At 36.2% G+C, this 21,631-nt stretch overlaps 1 pseudogene; it reads left to right on the forward strand.

Annotated features, from left to right (window-relative positions):
* Nucleotides 1-21,631, forward strand: part of LOC142634287 (multiple RNA-binding domain-containing protein 1-like) — a 33,219-nt pseudogene that overhangs the window by 8,576 nt on the left and 3,012 nt on the right.

The raw sequence follows: 21,631 nt of genomic DNA on the forward strand, positions 1-21,631 counted from the left end.
AACTTGTGGACGGTCCCGAGCTGCAACAAAGACGGTCAGACCTTAAACAAATAAACTAACTTTCAAAGATCAATTGGATGGAAACTAAAGCAATGGCATACCCAACAGAGGCATTATGCCCCATGTAGTGTCGACGGGCATGAATGTTCTATCCCCTGGACGACACATCCATTCGTCCCCTTCCAAAAAGAAATACCGACTCTTCCAGTCTCTATTTGAGTCCGGTGTATCACTGACGAGCCTTAACAATGGGCTTCTAGCAACAAAACTGTACATCTCTTTTGACTTGACGATCTCCGTCAGACGGTAACAGTGGAAGAATTCTTCCACCGTCAACCTTCGAGAACCGTCGGACATTGCCCCATACAAAACTTCTACCCCGATGAATACTCTCCAAGCGTTTGGGGAGATCTAGGTGACGGATAGGCCGAGGTATTGAAGAAGGTGACGGTGGAGAGAACTTAAAGGAAATCTGAGCCCCGCCTTTAAGGCTTGCTCGTAGATCCCAACACCGTCGACCCCCTTGTAGTAACATTTTTCAGACTTTTCGGGGAGACGAAGACGGATGTTATCTGGTATTTGATACTTGGTCCTAAGCGTGTTGAGATGGGATTCAGTCATTGACGACCTAAAATCGTTTACCGTCCAAAGGGGCAGCATGATGAACTTCCTAAGACCGTCCGGGCCAACCACTGACTGAACGGGGGGATCCACACCGTCTAAGCTACGACTGGACGACTCTGAACTCTCCGTCTCCAGACCTCCATTTAGGGAAGAAGAGGTACTGGACGGATTCCTCTCTTCACTTGAAGTGTCAGGATCTCTTGGACCTGACGGGAATCTCTCATCGTAGCCCGCCCCGTCGCGGACAAACGATTGATTACTTGACACACTAGACATTACCTACATTTATGACAGTATAACCTAAGACACCGACGGATCTAAAGAAAACGCATATATGTAAAACAATAAAATAAAAAGAAAGACGGAGAAGGGTTTGGAGTACATACCGGATTGAGATGGCTTCTAATAAGAGACGACAGATAGATTAGCTGAACGACAAGAATGCACAGTAGTAATGACGGAGGCGCTCTGCTCACAAATTTTTGATAGGAAGAGAAAATGAAGGGAGAAATGGCTGGCTTTTATAGAACGAGGGGCGTGGAATACGAAGCGACGCCTTGTTTTGGGGAAACAGCCAATCCATAAGGACCACGTGTCCTTCGCCAGAAATGCAGGCCACGTGTCCTCCGTCATGGTGCGCTCAAACCGTCCTATCTCAATATGTTGCTTTATGAGTCATTCCATGAATCCGTCAGGTTTCAAAAACGGATCCAAGGACTGAAGGGGGCAACTGAAGGGGATAAAAATAGGAGACGGATATCTCCATTGAACTTGAAGGGACGGAGAAGAAGAAGACGGATTGACCCTCTAGGTGACACAAATAGGACGGATGAATTTTGTGTTGTATCCGTCATATATGAATTAGCTATAGATTTTAGGTTGCATGTCACTTAATATGTTTGAGTCGACTTTTGCTTTATCTTCACGCAAGCGTGTACACTTGAACTTCTTGCACCGCACGCTTTAGAAGATCCCTATATGGAAAAGAACTCAAGAAGGAAGTTGTATCCTAAAAAGAAAGACAATTCTACACCAATATAAATACCCTAGAAACCCTAGATATCGAGGTACGCACAATTAACTCAACTCTGACACTCTAGGGTTGCGAAGAAATACTAACTTGACATTCGGAGGGTTTTTGGCCGGTACCACATCGGTACTCTCTGTTAAGGTCTCTTTCTTTCTCTTTGCAGGTGTTGACTCGAGTTAGAGAGTGCTTGCAACTTATTGGTGATTTTTTCGACATCATCAAGAAGAATTGTTTAGTTTATGTGATTTTTAAAAAATAATTTGATACAGAAGAAAGCAATTTTCTATTTCTTTTCTTCTTAATGCTTTAAAAAAAATCAGCAATGAATTTAAATTGTTTTAAAAATTAATATTATATTGGCATAATTATTTCTTTTTATATTGTTGTGAACAGGACTAGGATATGTGTGAAGAATTTACCAAAATATGTGGCAGAGGATCGCCTTCGAGAGTTTTTTTCTCAAAAAGGAGAAATAACAGATGCGAAGCTAATGCGAACCAAGTATAATTCCATTTATTTATATATATTTCCTTCTTTTTTTTTTACTTTTTTTTTATGTTGGATTCATTGTTTGTCATTTTTTCAAGTTATGGTTTAGTTCTAAAAATTTTGTTTGTTTTTGCTTCATTTGTGGGTTTCTTTAGGAATGGTAAGAGCAGCTCTCTTTTTTTTTTTTTTTTTTTTTTTTTTTTTGTTCATGTCGGATTCATTGTTCGTCATTTTTTCAAGTTATGGTTTAGTCCTTAAAGTTTGTGTGTGTGTTTTTGCTTCATTTGTGGGTTTCTTTAGGAGTGGTAAGAGCAGGCAGTTTGCTTTTATTGGGTTCCGCACAGAGCGTGAAGCTGGAGAAGCAATCAAATACTTCAACAAATCTTACATTGATACTTTTAGGATTACTTGTGAGGTGCGCATTGCTGTTTCTTGTACTGTTTATTATTATTATTATTATTATTATTATTATTATTATTTTAAAATAAAAGTTTGGTAGATTTTTTTGTTGTTGTAAAACATCAGTTGTATCTTGATTAATTAGGAAGTCCTGTCTAGAGCTGAATTTACACTAATTGCAATTTTCTGTCTAATTTGGACAAGGAAAAACTTATTTTTTGTTCAACAGGCTAATGACTTTTCAAGCAAATTTCTGAATACTACTTTCCATTAGTGAAATTACTTATTCAATTACTGCATCCAGCCTTCTGCATTTAATTGAGTTGAATAACAGGTTTGTATTTTGGATTGGTATTATATGTGCAAGTGTAATAGTGAATCTGTTGACCATCTTTTCCTTCATTGCTTGGTTGCCTTGGAGCTGTGGGATATGGTTTTTGGTTTATTTGGAGTTTGTTGGGTTATGCCATTGTCTGTTGTTGGGCTATTTGCTTGCTGGCAAGGTCATTTTGGTCGCCATCATAATGGAGATATTTGGATGGTTGTTCCTCATTGTTTGATGTGGTGTATTTGGAAGGAGAGAAATAGTAGGATTTCAATTTGAACTTGAATTTTGCTGTTTTAGACCATTATATGTTCTTGGCTAAGAGGATTTCTGCTGCTTTATTTTTGATAAATCAGTAAAAAATGAGACAAATTAAGTACATCTAATTGTCTGAAAGTGATTTTTTTTTCATAGGTAATAGAGAATTTATTGATAAAAAAAAGAACATTGTTTTCACGATGATGAACACACTAATCTTGAAGCAAATACAAAAAACTCAAGGCGTAGAACTAAAAGAAAGCAGAAAAGCATGAATGGAAGTACATTGTGTATAACCCCAAACTTGGGACCACTAAAACAAAGTACCAAAAAGAAGAGATTTTAAAAGATCCAAAGATCTTTCTTTATCCTCAAAAATACAGGTATCGTGTTCTTGCCAAACTAACCACAACAGACACCCCAAAACCATATTCCAGATCTTTGAATGATGCCTTCCCAGTCAATTTCTTCGTGAAAAAAGAAGAGACCCAACTGACTTCAGCATCACCCATTGGATTCCAAATACCAAAAAAATATCACATCATAGAGCATGAGCAAACTGACAGTGTAGCAACAGATGGTCCACAGATTCCTCATCACAACATAAACAACCCCAATTAACAATGGACCAGTCTCTTTTAATCTTTTAGCATTGTAGCTGTTCTCTTTTTGTGTTTTAAAACTTTAGATAAGATTGTTGTAAGGTCTATTCTTAGATTAATTAGAAGAGCCTCCTACCAATTTGAATATTTCAAATTGTGCCTAATAAGCATTAGATACATATGATTTGAGTTCATTATATGTATAATAACAATATTTAGAGATCAACACCTTGCTTCATTTGAGAGAGTTCATTTTTGGCGCCTCACACCTCAAGCGATACAAGGACTTGGCACCTTTTTTTTTTTTTTTGATAGGTAATCAGAAAACTATTATTAAAGAGAAAAACAAAAGGAAAAGTACAAGTTGTTCATGATGATGAACAAGGAGAAAAAATAAAACAAATAGCATAGCAAAAAGAGAAATCAGGAAACTAAGCTAAGGGAAAACATAAACTTAGAGAGAGAAGAACAATCAGTAAAACCCCAACAGCGAGACCACTCCAAAAGACTACGTTGGCATAAAACCTTTAACTCATCCAACGTCTTCTCATTATCCTCAAAGGAACAACGATTTCGTTCCAACCATACAATCCACATTAAGCACCCTGGAACCAAATTCCAAATGTCCGAATTATGTTTCCCAAGCCATTGATGCCAACAAGATAACAAACCCGCCACTGAACCTGGCATAACCCAATGAATACCAAAAGCCCGAAGCATAAAAGTCCATAGGAAATGGGTAACAGGACAATGAAGAAGAAGATGGTCTACCAACTCCCTATCACAACAACACATACAATACCAAGTAGCCAACGGGCGACTCCTAAGCATTAGATTATCCAAAGTGAGGATCCGACCATGTGCAACTGTCCACAAAAAGAAGGCCACTCGCCTAGGAATCTTTGGTTTCCAAACACCTTTCCAATGAAATAAAAAATTCGAAGCACCCTGAATCGCATGGTAATAAGACTGGATGTCAAACTTACCATCCCTTTTTAGCCGCTAGCCAAGGGGTAGAGAATAGGATGTAGCTAGATTATTCACCTCCTCAACAGGGACAATCTCACTTTTCCCAACATTGACCTTCAAGTCCGTAAAGGCCTGAAAACAAGACAACACCAACCTTATGGACAGTAGTTGTTCCCTAGAGGCATCACAAAATAAGATAGTATCATAAGCAAATAATAGATGGGAGGTACGCACACCAACAGAGTTCATAGAGCCCACATGAAAACCCCGAATGAGATTACACTCTGTCTTCTTCAAAAGTCTACTCAAAACCTCCATGATCAGAAGAAACAAAAGCGGGGATAATGGATCCCCTTGTCTCAATCCACAAGAACTACCAAAAAAACCTTCAGGGGAACCATTTATCAGGACTGAAAAATGGACAGAAGTAACACAAACCTTAATCCACCCCCTCCATTTCAACCCAAAACCCATCCGGTCCAACAAATAAAACAAGGCCTTAACATGGACATATGGCAAACCCTTTGGAAGTATCCTTAATATATAGCTACAAACTCCTACGCAGTATTGTATGTTTTGAAGAAAAGGAAATAGACACATTGTATATCTCTTTTGCATCACTTAAATGATATATCAAGCTAATAAATGGATCTGTTACTAAACCAGGCACCAACCCCGTATGATATGTCCCATATTCAAGGTTCTGAATGATGCCTCAACTAAACAAAGTCAACATTTTCCTGGTCGACCTCATTCATGCAAGATAGTTTCAACCAAAGTAGTGACAGCTAGCTTTCCCACCTCGCCAACTTTCAAGTTATTTATTTATTTATTTTTCTTTTCGAATCTTTTTTAGCAAGTAACTCTTCCATTCCAAGTTAAGCCACTGCATTCCATTTTTAAGACCAATGGACTCGTTTTTCCTTGTGAGAGAGAGAGCTAAAGAAATCATCCCACCTTTTTTTTTATAAGTAACATTTCATCCCACCTTAAGCATTACTTGTTTCCAAATTTCCTTTGGTAATGACTAAAGATGTGACAAAGTTTGTAAAACCAGTTTGCATGATGACATTAAGGCAGTTAAGGATAACACTGTGACGTTTTTAAATCTTAAGGACTAAATTGAAAAATAAAATAAAATCGTTAGTTCAGGGACAAAATTGAAACTGGATATGCATTTTTTAACAAAATCATGTAGAGACCTTTCTATTACCACTCTCATAGAATCTTCTTATTCTCTATCCATTGCATACATCAAGTAAACTCCAAGCCCTAGCAAAGCTTCAACCTTGAAACCAACAGCCTAGCCCAACGAAACATGAATCTACAAAACTTATATCTTTTTTTTGATAAGTAATAAGTTTTATTGATATAAAAAAGGGACACCCTAGTGCATAGGGAGTGTACAAGGGGTCAAAAAAAATTATGAGAATCAAGAAAATCAAGAAAGGAAGAGAATGATTGGTTTTGCAAATTAGCCAACCAATTAAATAAAGTTCTAAAGAAAAATATCTTGAGGTCTGGTATGGATCTCTCATTATCTTCAAAACACCTACTATTTCTTTCCCTCCAAAGACACCACATTAAGCAACGGGGAACAATTAACCATATATGACCATTTCTTTGACGACCAAGCCTGCCTTGCCAACAAGCTAGGAGCCCCACAATAGACTACGACATAACCTAGCTTAGTCCAAATAAACCCAAAACCATAGACCACAAATCCATAGCAATTGAAAAGTGAAGAAATAGATGGTCAACTGATTCACCATTACTCTTGCACAGATAAACACCAATCCAATATCCAAACTTTCCTTTTACGTAATTATCAATTGTCAAGCATTTCCCTAAAGCAGTAGTCCAAACAAAGAAAGCCACTCGAGAAGGGATCTTCTGCTTCCAAATACTTTTCCATGGAAAACAACAATCATTAGAGCCCACTATAATAATTATTAACTATGAACCCCTTATTTCTATGTGGTTTCCAATACATCTTATCCTTACCAAACCTCTTTACTGTATTGATATATATGGTATCCATGAAGCTCGACACAGCCTCTAATTTCCAAGCATGAACACCCCTAAAGAAACTTACATCCCAAAAAAGAACTCCATTAGTGGACTTTATAAGCTCCACCATACTTGCCTCCTTATCTCGGCAAAATCTAAACAATTTAGGATTGGTGACTACAAGAGATGTCTCCCCACACCAACGATCTTGCCAAAACTTCACCCTTGACCCATCACCAATATCATACAGAATATAACGTGAAAAAGAAGGCCATCCCCTACTAATATCTTTCCACAAACCAAGACAATATGGACCATAGATAGATTTGGAACACCAGCCACCCTATACACATCCATATTTCACCTCTATCACTTGCCTCCAAAGGGCATCCTTTTCAATCCCAAATCTCCATAACTGCTTCCCAAGCAAAGCTTCATTATCAAGTCTTACCTTCCTAATCTCCAAGCCACCCGAAGAAGGAGGAGTTCAAACAGTAGCCCATCTAACTAGGTGAAATTTGGGATCATCACCTAGCCCACCCCATAAGAAATTCCATTGAAGTTTCTCAATACGGTTAGCCACAGCAGCAGGTATAGGAAATAAGGATAGAAAATAAGTAGGTAAATTAGATAGAGTGCTCTCAAACAGAGATTCTAATTTCAGCTCTCTGTGTCATCCGTGTAATGAAGCCTATATTTTCCTTCCAACAGTAGGATATCAATAATTCTCAAGTTTAATTAGACAACGTGGCCAAGCTGGATATAACAAAAATAAAATTCCATATCACAGACCAGGACTAATAAGTACACAGATGAAGATGCATATAATTTTCATTACAGATCTAACCGCCATAAACCCTTTATCCCTTTCACAGATTATCCCAAACTCATCCTAAACAACTAATCAATGCATATTTAATGAAACAAAAAATAGATTTTGTTAAACTAGAGTCAATATTTATTGAGAATTCAATTTTTAAGATTTTTGAAGGAGGGAAAATTTGTTGCAAACTATTAGTAACCTGCTGCAATGCACGTTTTAAATTGTAAAAATGGATTGTGGAGTCAAATGTCGCAATTCCAACCATCGTCTGAAAGTGATTTTTTTCTTTCTCTTTTGATTGTCGTGGGGATGGGGTAAAATGATCTTAGCCTAATTGGTAGGAAAAGCAATCTCCTTTGTTTACTTTTGGATTTCTTGTATTGTGTTTAATGCCCAAAAACATAGAGACATCCATTGACCAACATGAAAGTGATTGAAGTTTGAACTTCGAGGAAATAGCTAGCCCTTTTGCGTACTTCTGAAGTTCTTGTTATGCACCGAATGCATATATATATCGATGCATGCAGAATGATAATGCTTCCTTTGAAAATGCTTGTGGTATGTCAAGTATCCAAATGCTCATCGAGACACTTGTTCATCTCCCCCCCCCCCCCCCCACACCACCCAAAAAAAAAAGTTGTGAGTACCGTATATACTATTTTTTATACTTCAGAGCTCAAAAATGCTTAATGAATGGAAAGTGATCTTTCCTTGATAGAGGATTTTTGAGTCCTTTTGTATACTATTTTAATATTGGACGCCCAATGGAAAACAAAATTATTTGTACACAGGAAGATATGGAGAAAGGTAAATTTAGCTTTACATTTTACCGGACCAGAAATAAGTCCTATATGCTTAATTTCAGATTGCTCATAAAGTTGGGGATCCAAGTCTTCCTCGTCCTTGGAGTCAGTATTCTTTGAAGAAAGAGAAAGCAACTGAAGAGAAGAAACTTGCTGGTGCTAAAAGTTCAAGCCTTGTGGGTTCTAAAGAAGAGAGAAAGAATCTTAAAAAGAGTAGTGAGGATTATGACCCTAAGCTTCAAGAGTTCCTTGAGGTCATGCAGCCACGTATGAAGTCAAAATTGTGGGCAAATGATACATTGATAACAAATACAGCTGACCAAAATGCTAATCTCAGTGAGAAGCAAAATCAAGAAAAGGAGGAACACAAAGATAAATCATTTCCAGTACATGTTGACTTAGATGAGCATGAAACAGTAGAACATGGGCTATCAGATAGTCATGAAACTAAGAAACCACATAATCTTGCTCATGATGAGCTCGTTTCAGATTTGGATTACTTCAAGAGTAGAGTGAAACAGGAATGGTCAGATTCAGAAAGTAGTGATGATGATGATCATGGAAATGACAATGACAGTGACAGTGATAAAAATGATGATAATGATTACAAAGAAGACAGCAGTGGATCTTTAAAGGAAAGCATTGAGAGCCAGGATGCTCATAAAGTAGATCTGAAGGGATCAAACACTACCCTTAAAGAGGTTGTACTTGAAGAAGAGGTTGAAGAGGAAGAACATTCCCATGACTCGGACAGTGGAATACCTAAACCTGGGTACCTAGCATCAAGTTTGAAAGATGAGAAAGAAGTTGTTCTTGAGACTGGTCGTCTTTTTGTTCGCAATCTGCCATACACAGCAAAGTATTCATCCTTACTTCTATCTTTTTATTGATTAATTTGTGCGTGTGTGTGTGTGTTTCCTGTCCATTATAATTAATAAATTGTATCTTATACAAAAGGGAAAAAAAGGAAAGAAAAAGACATGTTTTGTTCAGTATATGAATTCAATTTGTTTATGATGCTAACGACTATTTCTAGTTTTCATGTTCCTGCTTGGCCTTAAATGTTATCGTGTTTTTCATTTTTATTTGATGAGTTTTTTGTAACAGTGAGGAGGAACTGGAAGAGCATTTTAGTAAATTCGGTGATGTCTCACAGGTCCATATTGTTATTGACAATGATACAAAACGGTCCAAAGGAATAGCTTATATCCGTTATGCAGTTGCAGAATCTGCAATGAGGTTAGATAGTTTCCCTTCTATTACTAAGAACCTTTTTTTTTTTTTGGGATTGCAATGAGTTTAGGTCACCAATGACCAATTTGAAGCTTGAAGCTGGATGATACTTGTAACAGTTCCAATTTTGTGGCTCTTATGCCTTAAACAAGATTTGCATGAGATGGGCGTTGAGGTCAATCTTTCTAGTTTTGAGGCTTGTCATACTTGAAAAAAAAAAGAAAAAAGGAAGTTTTGCCAAAACATATTGTTCATTTGATTTATTTTTTCCTTTGTACTCTTTGCTGACCATAATCCACACACATGAGGCATACAATAATTGCATGTTCTTGGTAGTTTCAGACCATATTGTTCCTTGTCTTGATGTTGTTGCCAGTGTTGGTAAAAGTGCTCCAGCGCTTTTTTCCTCTAAAGCAAGGCGCATTCAAAGAAGCATGCTTTAGGTGTGTTTTTTTGCGCTATTTTATATTTAAAAAAAAAAAAAAACCAAAACTGAATTGTGGCCATAGGATCTTAACACTATTGATCTAAACCATGGATTTATAAAATTCAATCTATGGTGTGCTGCTATGCACTTCTATAGTTCTAGAAACCCATTTTGGACCGCAATCACTCCACAGTCCACCATTGATCGTAGATTGACTAATTCTTATTTTCTTATACTTATTAAGTGATTAAACTATTTCTTCTAAAAAAAGTTATTAAACTATTAACTAATATTAGCAATTAGCCCTAGCACATTATGGCCACTGGAGATTCAAGAAAGGATATTGACAGAAGTACTCATATCTAGCTAATCCAAAATATAAAAAATGACCTGACTTGCAATTTTTCTGGTAAAATTGCAAAAAGAGGTGCTTATATAAATGTTATATGAATTATATAAAATGTCTTATTTGAATTTGTTTGATTTTTTGATTACTTGATTGTTGAATTGCCCATTAATAATTATTTTTGAATTTATCAAATCATTTTATAAAAATTGTGCACTTCGCTTCAATCAGGCATGCTAGCACTTTGTGCGTAGGATCAACGACTAAGTGCACCCGGCACTTTTACCAACGCACTTATGACTTTCTTAACATACATATTGTGTACTGGGGTTCTTTTTCTCTTAATACAATTTTATTATTCATTAAAAAAAAAACAAGATTCAGTTCCATATATCCTTCTGCACTTTGTGATTGTTTTGCATCATAGGGTGTAGAATTATTTTCCTCTTCTTTTTTTGTAAATTATACACAGCCTGTGGATTCTTGCTTCCTAATAGATGATGCTATTCAAATCTTTGCTCAATCTTTCCATTTTGTTGGGTGTATGTACTCAGTCTGTTCCTTGAAGAATTATTTAGAAGCAAAATGTTCCTTCCAAAGTCGCGTTTTTTGTTTGGATTGCAGCTTTGGGAATTATTTTGACCATTGATAATTTACGTAAGAAGAAGGTGTTGATTTTAGATTGGTGATATATATGTGCATTGACGAGCAATTACCTATATAAAAAAAAAAATAGATTGGTGTTATATGTGCAAAAGTAATAGAGAATCGGTAGATTATCTTTTACGACATTGTCTAATTGTTTTGGAGTTGTGGTCTATGGTGTTCACCTTGTTTGGTATCTACTAGGCAATGCCAAAAACTGTGGTTGAACTCCTTGCATTTTGGCAAGGAATCTTTGGTCATCATTATAATGGTGTTATTTGAATGGCTATCCCTCATTGTTTGATGTGGTGCATTCGGCGAGAGAGAAACAACTGGTGTTTTGAAAATTCTGAAAAGGAGTATAGCCGATTTAAAACTGTTCTTTTTTAAAACTCTATCAGATTGGATGTCTATCATAGGAAGTCATTCTATTTTTTCAGTATGTGATTTGATGGGTGCTTGTAATATATGTATTTAATTATTTTGGTCCCTTGCTTTATACTTGGGTGACTCCTTAAGACTATGAATAAAATTTTCTTTACTTATCAAAAAAAAAAATGTATGTCAGACTGCTTAAACTATTTTTCTTTGTAAACAGGGCATTAGAAGAATTAGACAATTCAGATTTCCAAGGCAGATTATTGCATGTTTTGCCAGCTAAAGAAAAAAGTTCTTCTGACCAGCAAGGGTAAAAAGCATTACTATATATTGGCCTCTTTGTGCTTTTCTGTTCATATCACATCATTTATTGCTTTCTGGTTTCACTGAAACTAGGAGTTGGACATCTATTTCTTTAGGACTGATGTTTCTGTTGCCCAAACTCCAAAAAAATTTTAGCAAAAGAGGGAGGAAGAGAGGAAGGCATCTGAAGCCAGTGGAGATACAGGAGCATGGAATAGCTTTTTCATGCGCTCTGATACAGTATGTTTTAACCTGAAACACAGTATACAATGCATACTCAATGTGAAGCTAAGTTTCAGTGATTTTGCAGTTTGCATTTCCATCCGTAAACTGAAGGAGGTTGCTGGTAAAATTTTTTTTTTTTATCTCAAAAATGTTATGTCGTCATACCTACATTTGATTTCTTCCCCCCCCAAAAAAAAAAAAAAACTCGTTACTGCCTAATACTCTATCCCATTACTGCCTAATACTCATAGCAATAGCATTCCTAAGGAATTTACCGTGTTTTGCTGAAGTATTTCTGTGTGTGCATTTTATGCTTTCTGTCATGGAATTGGGCCTCATGCTATCTGTTCTCCTGCACATAATAGGTTGTTGAAAACATTGCTAGGAAATATGGTGTAAGTAAGAGTGAATTACTTGATCGGGAAGCTGATGATCTTGCTGTTCACATAGCTTTGGCAGAAACGCAAGTGATTGCAGAGACTAGAAAAGCTCTTACAAATGCTGGAGTAAATGTATCATCTTTAGAGGAATATGCTGCTGGGAAATTTGATGGGGTAAAAAGAAGCAACCGTGTTCTGTTAGTGAAGAACTTGCCGTATGGTTCTTCTGAAAATGAATTGGCCAAGATGTTTAGCAAATTTGGGAGTTTGGACAAAATTATTCTCCCTCCAACAAAAACATTGGCCTTGGTATGCATTCATGTTTTTTTTCATAGTTATTTCATTCTAGGTTTTGTTATTGAATGTGCCTCTGCAATTGAGAATTTCTATTTGTTAATTCATCTTCTAGTTGAAGTTTACATTGATGCTTAATTCTCAATGATTTTCCCAACTAGATTCATTCACCCTAAACTGTCTAAGGGGAATTAGACTAAAAAACCTGGGATGATGTGTGTATATGAGAGAGAGAGAGAGAGAGAGAGAGAGAGAGAGAGAGAGAACAAAGTTGCCAAGACTTCATTTCATTTAATTATTTAGAAGTATGTATGTATCTGTTCTACAGTCACGATCAAGGGGTTTGTGTATATGATTGAGATAAAATAAACGAGCATTAAAGTGTTTCTAAATTGAAAAGATTTTCATCACAGTAAAACTGGATAATGAGGAGTTTAAGACTGTTCTTCTATAAGAGTGGAGAGGTTGTAGTTATTAATCAATAAAAAGAAAAAAAAAAGTGGAGAGATCGTAGTGAATATTGTCGTCTGATGGTCTGAGAGATAAGATGTAGCTTAGATGTTTGTGTCTAGACTCAATAGACTGGTGGTGGTGGAAGAGGATCTAACCTGGGCCTGAGTTGTTGAGGTATTGGCCTGCAGTTGGCATTTGACTATCATGTGTGGAATATCGGTGGAGCAATATTATTATGGTTTACTGAGTATTTGGAAATGCTCTCTTACAAGAGTTCCTTGTCAGTTCTCGTATGTAGTCTAACTAGGTAAAGTTTTCTTCTCTGTTAGAAAACTCTGTTAAGTATGAAGATTCAATGATCCTTTTTACTTGCAAAGTGAGTGAACATTGTGATAATTGGGAGAAATATACAATTATATCTCATTTTTTGAGCGGTATATTACTAATTCTCCTTACCTATCATATATATATATTACTAATTTTCCTTTGTTTATTTTTTTGGGGATAATATTTCAGGTTGTTTTCCTTGAACCAGCTGAAGCTCGTGCAGCTTTTAGAGGTTTATTATATAAGCGTTACAAGTAAGTTTTTATTTTTATTTTTTAAATTATTTCTTTTTGGACATTAATTGAAAATATTCATGAATAGATATTCTTTTGCAAATAGCTGATGAAGTTCTGATTGTTCAACACATCTACTTAATAATGACAATTTATTTATAAAAGAAAAATTTTAGAAGTGGATTTGGTTTGTGTTAGATTGGATTCTGCTCAGATCGGAAATGTTTTTCGTACACGTAAACTGGCCCATTTGTGTATGATGATGATGATGAAAAAACCCTGGGTATATTACTGTTGTGAATATAAACGGAAAAAAATGCCTTTTCTTTTATAATAAAGAAGTAAAAGAGAAGCTCATCTTTAACTTAAATTACACTTCCTCTCAACATCAGAATAAGGTGAATGGTCAACTTTTGGGGTTTATGCGTAACTTAACTTATCAATTAAAAAAATTTCTAGACTCAAACAGGTATATGTGTAACTTATCAATTAAAAAAAAAGAAAAAAGAAGTTTAGAGAAAGTTTCAAATGGTTTAAAATGATACTCCTCCATCTCATTTTGTTTTGTCCTACTTTGTACTTCCAACTATTTTGGTGAAGATCATTTTTTTGTTTTTACATGCAAATAAAAGGCAATTGCATTCCAAAACTACCCGTTTTTGTTTTGTTCAATTTCAAAAGAGCACTTTAAAAATTTCGTGTTTATTCTAATCACTTTCAAAAAAGCCAGATTAGTTTAGAAAAGTAATACTACAAATTTGGTGTTTTATTCTATTGAATTTAAAATAAAATAAAAAGCTATATTGGGAAGAAAGATTTTTTGTTGTTGTTGTTGTTGTTGATAATTTCAATCGTTGTTGGTGGAGGGATTTGAATCCTAGATGTCTCTATTGGAAACACCAGGAGGTGTCAACCTATGATGCACGGACACGGACATGGACACGGATACGGCGATACGGCAATTTTTGAAAAACTAGGACACGACACGGCAATTAAATAATTAATTAAATTTTATATTTAGACACATTTTTAAATATTTTTAGACATAAAATACCTTTATATCTAGAATTTAAATTATGTACGAACTACAAATAAGTAAACTAACGCCTAAAGTAGTACAATAATATACATAAAATATTTAGAGTACAAACCAAAAGTTTAAATAGGCTACATTCAATATCAAACAAAAAACATAAAAGGAAATAAGTAGGACACACAAAAACAAAAATCACAAAAACAAGCTTTAGTAAAATCACCTACAATATTTAACTTTAATAAATAAATAAAACTATAACAGGACACACAAAAACAAAAATCACTAAATTCATAATTAACATTATAATTTATAAGGCAAGGTTGAGTAAAGAAGGAAAATATATATATATATATATATATACAGTAAAATATAACACAGTAAGTGGGATTAAAAAAAAAAAAAAAAAAAACTTTGGGTGTTATAAATATAACACGCCACAATACACCAAACCAAAGGTCCTAAGCAGTCAGCAGATAAAAGAAAGAAAAAAGAAAAAAGAAATCGCGAAACAGAAGGAGAGAAGAGAAGAAGCTCGGACCTGTCCACGACGAGAGAGAGAGAGAGATTGGAAGGAACAGAGGGACAGAGGGAGCTCGCCGACTCGCCGATTGGCTCGATGTAGCTCCGGCGAGGGACAGAGGGCAGCGGGCAGAGGGAAATCAAAGGTTGGGCTGTGTGGGTTTCTGATATTTCACTTCTCACTTATGGGCTGTGTGGGTTTTTGTTTTGTTTTTTTTCCATTGCTGGCGTGTCCACCGCGTTAGCGCCGTGTCGGCGCCGCGTCGGTGCCGTGTCGGAGAAGCGAAAAAAGAAAAGAAAAAAGACACCGCTCGGACACTAGTGTCCGGCGAGTCTTACTGGTACCGGTGTTCGACACGTGTCAGACACCGGTACGTGGGCAAAAATGCCGTGTCGGTGCAACCTAGGTGTCAACTAGTTGAGCTATGAGGGTCTTGGCAATATTAGGAAAAAAGATCTGTGTTAAAGTAATTTTCAAGTTTGGCAATTTGAAGCGTTTCATGTGTGGGATTCATGTAATGTTGGATTCAAATGTGTTTCATATGGTTTTAAGGGTCCACTTATTAGGTATCACAGGGAAGATTTTCACCTCAAATCGTATGTCTTGTGATGGCAGTAAGTCCTATTTAGTCTCAGCCAAACACCCAAAACTCACACGGAGGACAGCACAATATAAGCATGCACAGGCAACAGAAAGCTTATGGAAAATACTCCCAACAGTAATGAGATTCCTAAATGTTAGGATCTTCACTCATGCCACCATCCATACAAAGAAAGTAGACCATTGATGGGGCGTTAATACACCAAATACTCTCCCATGGGAAGACCTGGCACATAGACCCCTTAAGACATTGCAAAAAGAGCGAACATCAATGTCCCCACTCCTATTCAACCACCAACTCATTCTATCACAACCCTTTGTGAGAGATATTAGAGTAAAGAAGATTGAGAAAGGAGGCTACCAACTTGAACTCCCAATCATTAGTCTCAAAGAAAGGTTACATCCTATCTCCTCATTTTCCCATCAGTCTGTCTAACCAGCATGAATAAACTGAAGCTTCTCTAGCTATTGAGCATTCATACAAGATAGGAAATACCACCTTCAACGGATGATTCCTACACAATCTGTCATTCCAGAACCGAATATGGCAACCATCTCCTACATCCAATGTGGAGATAATGTAAAAATCAGTCCCACCAGATCCTTGTTCTTTTCCATATGCCACTACCATGAGTCCCATGAACAGATTCCAAACTCTATACACCCCATTCCTCACTGTACTTTGCAGCTACTACACTCCTCTATAAAAGTGTTTCTTCTGTCCTAAAGTGCCATAATCGTATTCCCAATAGAAGTTGGTTAAAGGTTCCTATTTTCGCAACACCCAAGCCATCCTTAGCAATACCAGTGTAAACCATACCCCACCCTATCAAATGGTATTTGAGCTTATCACCCATACCTCCTCACAGAAAATCATTTTGAATTTTGTCCACTCTATTCCTTATACCAATCGGCAATGGAAACAAGGGAATGTAATACATTTGGGAGACTAGACAACTACAACATACTCTTAATAAGAGAGAGTCTTCCTCCCTTAGACAGATTCATTTTCTTGAATCCTTTCCAAAACACCATCCCACATATTTCTCAACTTGAAATGTGCTCCTAGAGGTAAACCCTGATATTTTAATGGAAGGAAAGAAAGCTTACAGCCAAGAATTTCCCCAGTTCTTCCCATTCCCTCTCCTTGCCAACTGGTACAATTTCAGATTTACTTAAATTAATCTTCAGTCCCAATATAGCTTAAAAGAAAACACCTTCAAAAGGAGAAGCTGGTCACTGCACCGCAGAAAATGAGTGTTTTGTCTGCAAAGAGAAAGTGAGAAAATCTACAGTGGTTCACCATTCACATTGTTGATGGAAAACCCAGTGAACTACTCTTTGTGGCCTCATGAACTTCTGAAAATTCACTTGGTTTGCCATTGACCAAAATCAAAACAGATATTTGTGGAAATGCAAAATCATATTCACTTATGCCATTTCCCCCCAAACCATACCTCTTCAGCATATAGGGAATGAACTCCCCAGTTTTGGCATCCTGTAGTTTTCAGAAGCATATTTTCTAAAGGTTAGACAAAAAGATAAAATTTGGCTTATTTTTGAAAAAAAAAAAAAAACTAGTTTTGTTACTTATTTGCTATAAGGTGAGACAACAAGCAAAAAAAGTTAACTTTGGGTTGCCAAACGACATGGTCATATCCCATACTTTTTATGTGTGTCATATTGTCTTGACACATGTTTGATGACATGGCTAGGTGACGGGTTTGAGTAACACAGTTGCATTGTCCACCTATAGATTTAACTTCAATTGTCAATAGTGGCTCAGAAACAACCTTTATTTGCTTTCTTGATTGGAAATTTAACCTGGATATTACCAGTTTGAAACTGGTTTCAGGACTTCACGATTTTAAACATTCAAAAAAAATTTGAATTGCAGTGAAATCCCCCTTTTTCCAGCGTGGGCTGCTCAATCCAATGTCAGGCTGCTGGCTTGGGTTGGGGCATTCACCTTTCTCATTTTTATTCTCACTCCCTTGGGCTTTGGAATTTTATGTGCAAGTAGATGTATTTTAAACTTCCAAACTTGGGTTGGCTGGACAGGTTGAAAGCCAACCTTTTACTTTGAACAAGCTGCAGTCAAACCCAAGCCTACAAAATCTCCAGTATGAGCTGCCTGAAGACCCTGAACTAATTTCAGGATGGTTCTGTTGCTTGTCTTATTTATGAGGCTTTTTGGGCTATAAATCTTAAATAACCATAAATTAGCATCATCACATAGGCATTACAATATAATTTTCAGTATTTGTTTGGTTTCTTGTTGTCAATGTGAAGGCATTTAATTCTATTTTAATTTTTTAAATTTTGATTGATGCATCTAGTTTTTTGGAAGTCAGACTTTCTAACCCTTCAGATTATCAACACAGGGCTGTGCCTCTATATTTGGAACGGGCTCCTGGCAGTATTCTTACTCAATGTTCTACATCCAAGATTGATGAAAAGAATAATGCCATTGGTGAACATGATGCCAAGAGATTCATACTGGAGCAACAAGAGGGATTAATGGACATGGATATTGATCCTGATAGAGTTGAGGTTTGATACGCATTTCTTACTTGCCTTTTAATTTATTTCATTAGTGTAGGATTTTACCAGTATTACAATCTTTGAATATGCTGCTACTTTTTAATTTTTTTGCTAAGCTAACCTCAAAGAGTATGCTGTAATAAAATAGAAGCAATAACTATCTTTTAATAAAATATGCAGTAGTGAACATAAACTGTTGCAGGTTTTTAGGCCAATGATCTTTTGTTCTTTCCTCTTAGGATAGTACACACTGTGTTATTGTATTTTGGTACATGGACCTCACTTTTATTTATTCACCTTAAGTATTATTGTTTTTGTGTTGTTTTCTACTTGCCTAACACAGTTGTTCTCTCCTGGTTTATATTGTAAAATAGAGTTGGCTTGTAAACATCAGAAAGTTAGAAGTCTTTAACTTTTTTATTGTTCATAACTGGTGTACAAATATGATTCAATTAAATTTCAATTGTACTTGGTACCAAATCTCAATTGGGACTTTTTTCTTTTCCTCTTTTGTAAAATAAATTAAAAAATCCATAAGCAATCTGGTGTGGGTGCATTGGTTGTCTATCACTCTATCTTCCTGTCAAATGTATGTGTGTGTGCATGTGTGTCTATTTTCTCTATGCGTAAATATATATATATATATATATATATATATATATAAATTGCTAAGGAAAAAAAATGTAGAAGCGATCTGGTGTAGTTAATTGTTTATCTTTGCCAAGAGCTTGGTAGCTTAACTGACTCTTCTTAGTGTTTCTAACAAACGTCCAGGGATCAAATCCCCCTTCCCCCAATGATCGAATTTTTAGTTGACCTATGAAAATCTGTGTTTCAGCTCACTCTTTTTGATTGATAAAGGTGTTGGGGATTGTTCATCCATTCTAGAGTTCCTAGCTTCTCTTAGACCTGCCGGGTGAATCTTTTTTTTGTCCTCCTGTGTTCATCATTGTGAACTAAAAGTTTTTATTTCTCTGATTAATAAAATTGCACTATTTAACTATTACAAAAAAGACTCTCTCTCTCTCTCTCTCTCTCTCTCTCTCTCTCTTTAGGGAAAAGAAAAGTGCAGCATTTTTATGTTCTGTGATCATTTTCCATAGTCTTGGTCCAATTATTATTAGATGCTGTTATTAGAAAAAAGTAATATATTTTGTGGATCATAAATAAAGGGCGTTTGCTGTTGTGCTGGTCTGCTTGCACTTTTTAGCTGTTTCCTCACATCTAGTGAAGTGCAACTTGTATATTCTTTAGGCAATAAAATGATTAGATATAATCCATGAGAGCATGAAGCTAAAAGAAATCACATTGACAGCTGGTTGAAGAAATTATGGCCATGTATTTGATGGAACACTGGTTGGTTCTTCTGTTATTTTCCCAAGATGGTAATCTATGTTCTAATATCATACAGCTTTTAGTTTTATGTGCTTGCACAATAGGTCTGATTAATACTATGCTTTTGGTTTTGTCTATTTTGCTTCAGTCACGAACTCTATTTGTCAAGAACCTGAATTTTAAGACAACTGATGAGAGTTTGAAAAAGCTTTTCACTGACAACATAAAGGAGGGAAGAATTTTAAGTGTCAAGGTAATTATCTTGGTCCATAGAACTTTTAATGATCTGTATATTATAATTTTCTTATCTTTCCTACCATGTCTGGTCACATGCAGGTGAAGAAGCATGAGAAGAATGGGAAGAATGTTTCAATGGGCTTTGGTTTTATCCAGTTTGATTCTGTTGAGACAGCCACCAATATTTGCAGAGATTTGCAGGTATTAACTGAATTTCGTCACAATTAATTGCACACTACATGCAGTTTTGGAAGCTTATTGCAACTCTCACATTTTCTCTTTCAGGGAACTGTTTTGGATGGCCATGCTCTTATCTTGCAGTTTTGTCATGCTAAGAAGGATGAACAAATGCTGAAAAAAGTTGACGAGGATAAGAGTTCAAGTAAATTACTTGTTTGAAACGTAGCATTTGAGGCAACAGAGAAAGATCTGAGACAGCTATTTAGTCCATTTGGCCAGGTAATTACTTGTATAAATCTAATCATAGTGCATATATTTACGCATATATAATTTGGGACAATGTTCCTGCAAAGTTAAAAGGTTAGGAAGCTTTATTGCTATAACAGATTTTTCAATCTACAGTCTACACTTTGAAATTGACCTAAGGAATCAAGATGCAAGAACTAGTGAATGTTGTAAAAAGGAACAATGGAAGCAGTGTATTATCAAAACCTCTATAAGCTATTTGTTAATGAGCTATATCTCAACTGGCACTTCCTTCTCCCATAATTAGTGGTTGGAGGGGGTTAGGTTTGGATGTGTGTAGTTTATCAATTAAAAAAAAAGAATTTTTTTTTTGGGTGTTTCAACCAATGGTGTCCGCTCTTGATAATAGTCCTTTATTATCAAACCAAGGCATTAGTCAGTTTTTGGTGTAGGCGGGGATTAAATCCTAGATTTCTTATTTAACCATCAGAGACATTATTAGTTGAGTTAACTGGAATCCATAAAAAAAAATCTCTATGAAGCTTTTTGGGTTATCTATTATTTGTAATAATTAAAACTTTGTGAATGGTTTGAATCAGCCCTCGATGTCTAGGATAGATAGGGCTTTGGTTTCTCACGATTGGGAGGATCACTATTCGGATGTGACCCAACGGATTTTACCTCGTCCTATTTCAGACAACTTCCCCATATTAGTGGAGGCAGGACGGATTTTAAGGGAGAAAAATCCTTTTAGGTACGAGAACATGTGGCTAAAGTCGGATAGGTTCAAAGATAGGGTTCATTCTTGGTGGAATCGATATTCTTTCTCAGGTACCCCCAGTTTTGTACTTGCCAAGAAGCTGAAGGCATTGAAGGCGGATATTATTCAGTGGAACTGGAGTGAGTTTGGAAATGTAGAGCGTCAGAAAAAAGAATTTTTGGAGGCTTTGAAATTATTGGATGTTAAGGAAGTGGAGCATGGCCTTTCTGAAGTGGAGTTAGGTGAGAGGGCTGGGTTGAGATCTCAAATACAGAACCTTCTCTTTGGAAGAGGTTTCGTGGAAATCGAGGATGCTTTGTACTAAGGAAGGAAATAACAATACCAAATTTTTCCACAAGATGGCCAATTCTCGGAGAAGGTATAACCATATTAGTATGTTGGAAGTGAATGGGGTTATCTATGAGGACGAATCCGAGATGGCTGACCAAGCTGTACAGTTTTATAAAAATTTGTACAAGGAGACAGAGGAGTGGAGGCCTTCTGTGGAAGGATTGGAGTTTGATCAGATAAAGGAGTTGGAGAGGGACTAGCTTGAATGAAGGTTTGAACAGGAGGAGGTCCTTTGAGTTGTCAAAG

This window comes from Castanea sativa, chromosome 5 (genome assembly GCF_040712315.1).
Source record: "Castanea sativa cultivar Marrone di Chiusa Pesio chromosome 5, ASM4071231v1".
NCBI classification, from domain to species: Eukaryota; Viridiplantae; Streptophyta; class Magnoliopsida; order Fagales; family Fagaceae; genus Castanea; species Castanea sativa.